Source organism: Arachis ipaensis, chromosome B4 (assembly GCF_059453495.1).
Source record: "Arachis ipaensis isolate K30076 ecotype BB chromosome B4, ASM5945349v1, whole genome shotgun sequence".
In the NCBI taxonomy this organism is placed as follows: domain Eukaryota; kingdom Viridiplantae; phylum Streptophyta; class Magnoliopsida; order Fabales; family Fabaceae; genus Arachis; species Arachis ipaensis.
In genome coordinates this window covers 129,404,991-129,410,928 of record NC_142439.1, presented here as the reverse complement: position 1 = coordinate 129,410,928, position 5,938 = coordinate 129,404,991, and the positions used below count along the sequence as shown (strand labels likewise).

Here is a 5,938-nt window from a genome sequence, read left to right as displayed (position 1 = left end):
TAATTCAATTATAATTCATCAACATCCACATCATTCTCAATTGCATCTCATTCATCATCATACATTAAACATATTCAATCCTTATCCTTCATTATATCACCTCCCATTCCATCCATCAATAGTTTCAATTCAAAACATAATTCATTCTTTTCTAAGAATCAAACTTCAAACTTAAAACATATTCACTTTCTTAATAACTCAAAATCAAACCATATAACCTTTAAATCTAAATCTCTTTTAAATAATCATCTAAATAAAATCTCTAATTTTTTATAAAATTTCGGCAGCATCTCCTCTAAAACTCGGACTTTGCCACCCTTTTCGGGTCCAAACCTGCTTTCTTTTCAATTCAACATACCCTTCCTCATCATCATAACAGTCACCACAATAAATCTACCTCAGATAAACAATTATACTCATACAAAATTCAAATCTAACAACCCAAAATTCAACTAAGAATCATAGTTTATAAATCCTAGGCTTTTAACACAAAATACCTCATTATCACAACAACCTCCACAATAGTTATACCTCAAATCAATAATTCACCAAATCATTAGTTAATCAACAAGCACCAAACTAACCATGTTCATCAACAATAACATTCAACATCCAAAATTAATAACTAATTATCCAATAAACTTCAACCAATTATATTCATCGACAAATTACTAAATATTAAATATACACCTGCATTCCAACTTATCCTATGGTCATCTAGCCTAAGTTTTCACAGAACTTTATATATTAAATGCAAGAAACCTAAACCATACCTTAGCCGATTCCCAAGTATTATTCCAAGACAATTTTCCTAAAAGAACATAGCCCTCAAAACCTCAACTAATCCGCTTCCTCCAAGTTCCAGTATTCACAATTTCAAGCTCCAATTATTTATTCACAACCTAATACACATTCATAACACATATACATCCAATTTAATACTCAAAGCTCAAATTCAATGAAAATAAAATAGAATTATCGTATCCTCACCTTACCCAAGCTTCACATAAGCAAGAGTGAACGTTTCTCTCAAGCTAATTGGATCCTAAAACATCAAAAATCAAAGAAATTTAACAAACTCGAAAATTGGGGAAATGAAAGGCTGAAGTGAAATAGCAAGTTACCTATGAAATTGTTCCGGTAGAAATATAGAGCTCAACGCGGTGAACGCGTGGCCGCAAACGGTGCGGCGATTGGAGCTCAAACGGGAAAGTTACGGGAAATGGAATTCACCGTAAACGAATCTCTCTTCTTCTCTTCCCTGGGAGGAGCGTCGTTGAGGGAAATGAAGAGAAAAAAGAGCCCGTGGCTCTTTTTAATTGTTGGACTAATTGGGCCCACAGCCCGGTTTGGGCCCGGTTCAATCGGTTCGGCCCGTTCGGTCCAATCTTGGACCGATTTCTTTGAAATTGGTGTCAAAATTCTCGTTTCGATGAGCTCTATCCTAATTTGATATAATATTCGTGTTTCTAATATTCCTTATTAAAAATTAATTTATTGACTAATTATCTACTAATTTAACCGGGGTTTACAACAACTGTATGTCCAATTTTGCCACAGAGTTGGCATTGAGGTCTGCTACCTTGCCACCAAGGGGAACGACAGCCTCCACCTCTATATTGTCCTCTGCCTCTGGATCCTCGAAAGCCCCCTCTGCCATTGTGGTTGTTGTAGCCTCTTCTTTGAGAATTTTCTTGAACTTCTTCATTGCTTTGGGCAATATTTACTTGCATTGCTCCCAGTTCTGTCTTTCTGAATCTTTCAATTAACTCTTCTTGGGTTAATAGTTGTGTTTCAAGCTCGCTTTCAGTGGTGTGATCTATTCTTACTGTTGCAACAGTGACAAATGTGTTGTATTCTTCACCAAGCCCTGCCAAAGCTACTTCAATGTATTCTTCTCGTGAGAATGGAGCTCCTAGTGCTTTCAGTGAGTCTGCTACCTAGTTTATCTTTGCCATATACTCTGTTACTGTTGAGCCATGCTTTTTGAGTGATCTCAACTGAGTTTTCAGTTGCTTGATTCTTGTTTTCACTCTTGCTGTAAAGTACTCTTCTAATGTGAACCAGATCTGATATGCATATTCGCATTCGATTACTCGGTTTACAAAGCTCGGTTCCATGGATGCAATTAACCAACCAACCAGCCATTGATCGTAAACTTCCCAGTCTTTATATTCTTGATTTTCAATTCCGTTTGCTCGATTGAACTCTGAGCTGAATCTTGTTGGAATTTTCGAAGGATTGAGATGATTTTGCAATTTGTTGATCTTGATGCACGCAAGAACTTACTTTTTCCACGCCTTGTGATTGTTTTCGTTCAGTTTGATTGCAGCAAAGGTAGCAAATGCATTCTGATTCGGTGCACTTGCAGAAGCATTGGTGGTGAACTGAGGAGTTTGCTCCATGGATCAGTAAGCTCTGATACCATGTGAGGTATCAAGCTTTGAAGCAAAGAGCAGAGAGTAAAGAAGTGCAGAGAGAAAGTATTAGAGAAGAACGAAGAGTTTGAGTTGTATGAACGAAAATGAATTAGCCTCAATTGATTGTACAGGTGCTACAGGTATATATATATATGCAGTTGGTGATGTAACTGATTTTGGTTATCTGAAAGCTAACTAACTGTTCTGGAGTCTTCTAGAAGGTTCTTATTGTAACTGATTTCTAACTGCATGCTAATTGCAGCTTGCTCGCTATTACTGCTAACAGAGAGATAAGTTTATTAGAACCAAAATATATTACGTCAACATATTTAATACCAAAATACGATCTGTTATAAAATAATATAATAATGATAATGAATTAATGATTATTCGAATTGATTCTCTATTACACATCCATTTAAAAAAAAAAAAAAGAGGCCTGCTACACATACAAGTCTTTTTGTCTTACAAGTCTTACAAGTTGGCACAAGCCCAACAAAAAACATGCATTACACTCCCACATTCAAGAGTAAATAAACGCACGTTATTCAACCACTTCCTGTTTCCAAAGCGCGCTACTCACCATACATTATAAACGACTCTTCTTCTTCTTCCTCCATGAAAATGAGTTTCTTGCCAAATTTGAAGATAATGGAACTTCAGGAATACACCCAAACGATTACAGAAATACACTCAAACGATTACAGAAATACACCCAAAGGATTACAGAAATACACCCAAACGGTTACAGGAATTTACCCAAACGATTATAGAAATACACCCAAAGGATTACAGAAATACACCCAAAAGATTACAAAACTACACCCAAAGGATTTAAGAAATACACTCAAAATTCGTTGAAGTACACCTTATGCATAATTCAGAACTCTTTCTCTTTCTCCTCCTCATCTTCTGCTGCTTCTTTTTTTTCAAAAATGATTTCAGAGCTTGATGTCAAAAAACAATAGAAATCAAGAATAATGAAGAAAGAAAACAGAGAGAAAAGCACGTAAATGAAGAAGGAGAAAGAGAAGGCAAGAAACAAAAGAAAAGAAGAAGAAGAAGAGGAAGAGGAAGAAGAACGTACAGCAAGAAGAAGAAGAAGGTGCAGTAAAAACGTGCAATAACGGTTGAAGAAGGAGAAAGAGAAGGCAAAAAACGAAAGAAAAGAAGAAGAAGAGGAAGAGGAAGAAGAACGTGCAGGAAGAAGAAGAAGGAGGTGCACTTGTAAAGACTTGTATAAAAAAATGCTTGTATGTGGAAGCTATAATAGGACTATGCATCAAGGTCTAACCAATCAAAGATGGATGGAGCCACGAGGATCTGATCACCCCTTTAGGCAACAACATCATCCTAGATATCATGAACAAAGACCATTCTACAATGCATACCCAACTGATAGATTCGGTGGACCGCCTTGTAGCTACCAACAAGCCCCACCCTATGCTCAGAGACCATTCCTTCAACACAGCCCCAATCCACCATACTCATAAGCTTCTTTTCACTATTCACCACCATATGATCCTTATCCACCTCAACACCAATCCAATTACTCCCAAGAACCACCACTCCCTTATACACCATGTCCATATCCATCAAGCCCAGAATCACAGGTTCACCTCGAAGAATCAGTAAAACAATTTAATGCAACCCTTCATCAACTGGAGCAAGCAATAAATCAATTATCTTCCAGACGTTTAGCCCCTCAACAGACTCCCATGGCTTTATGTGGAGAATCCAATGAAGAACGCAGCACAAAGAAGACGCTAGAAGCTCCAGTGGACAGCATAGAGCATAACTTCGTACTGGAACAATTAAAGGAAGTTGTCATGGTAGAAGAAGAAGAGTTGATTGAAGATTTAGGAGATGCCGAACCGTCACCTGAATCCAGAGTTGTGGAGAATTCCGTCAAGGATGTTACAACGGACGTTAAAGAGGATGTTGCACAACTTCCAATGCAGATATCTTATGAAGAACTGGACGGAGTAATTCAAGACGCATGTTTCCTTGATGATGATAGTCACCAGTCAAGTCCCCCTAGTGATGAACTTGCACCCGCAAGTGAATTCTTTGAGACAGAAGAATCTTCCCCAAGTGAATACGAAGATGATGCAGAGGTCGACTTTTCTCAACCGCCTAATTATGACTCGAGTGATGAGAAAGATATGGAAGACTTTGACCAGGACATGGCTGGAATAGAAAAGATTTACAAAGAAGTGGAAGGATTCACTGAAGACCACAAGGGAGTAGAGCTTGCAGAACCACTGGAAACACTGATCCCAAGGCCACTACCACTCAACACAAACTTCAAGTGGGTAAAATCCTTGACTTTCATCTTCAATTTCCCACTTGAATATGGTTTGCTTGAAACAGATGGCCAGCTTAGAGCTCTTTGCGGCTTTAAGAGAAAAAGAGAAATGACTCGCACTCAGCGCTGGTATGCAAGATTCAATGAGGTTTCGCACTTCAATTTGAGGTGCAGGAATTGGTGTCAAGCTCAATTTAAAGGATCTCGGAAGCTGTTTGGTCACTGCAGTGAGAATTCGGATTACTCATCACCCGGCTGGAATAATGTAGATCAAGACAAAGACGGGTGTAGAAGAAAAGTTTGGGATCCTGGAGTCTATTGTGACATTCAACACTCTGGGAGCCTGCAAGCCTGTTTGAACTCACACAAGGGCTGTACGTATCTTGTTTGGGACCCCGGAGGATGCTGGCATTCCAAACACTGGTGGAGATTTCTGGACGAATTCAAGCACAAGCCACCATAACAAGGAGCTCACCAAATGTCCAACTTAAGGACTTTAACTAAAGGTGCTAGGTGGGAGACAACCCACCATGGTATGATCGTCCCTTTTCAGTTTTAATTCTAGTATGTTTTGTTTGCTTTTGAATTTTTATTGAACCTGGAATCATGCATAGCATTCACATTAAGCATTGCACTCTGCATACTGCATAATCATAAAAAAAAAGAGGGAAAACACGCACGCGACGCGGCAGCGTCGCTGATGCGTCAGCGTTACTAGTGTGTTGTGAAGAAAAGCATTGAACAGAGAGTCACGCGAGAGCGTGGCTGGAGGCGCGCCTTTAGCATCATTTGACCCCACGCGACCGCGTCATGTGGGAACGTTGGCCTCCCACGCGACCGCGTCACCCACACGGCCGCGTGCCATGAAAATCGACGTGAAAAGGGTGCATAGCTGAAAGTTATGCTGGAGTGGTGCTGGACTAGTGTTGAAAGCACAACCTTACCACGCGGACACATGGCTCACGCATCCGCGTCATTCCCTTCTAAAGCCCACTCACTCGATCGCATGCCCCACGCGATTGCGTCACCCCAAATTTGGCAAATAAAATAATTCGAACAGAGAGTTGTGCAGGCGCGAGGCTGCACTCGCGCCAGAAGCATAACATGTGTCACGCGACCACGTGACGGACGCGACCGCATCGATTAACTTAAAGCGCAAGTCACGCGACCGCGTGTCCCACGCGTCCGCGTCGCTTGCGCCGCACAGTGT

The 5,938-nt window shown here is 40.1% G+C and overlaps 1 pseudogene; it reads left to right on the top strand.

Moving 5' to 3' along the window:
- The first annotated feature begins 3,697 nt into the window (after positions 1 to 3,697).
- LOC148569188 (uncharacterized) lies at positions 3,698 to 5,287 on the top strand (annotated as a pseudogene).
- Positions 5,288 to 5,938: the final 651 nt, after the last annotated feature.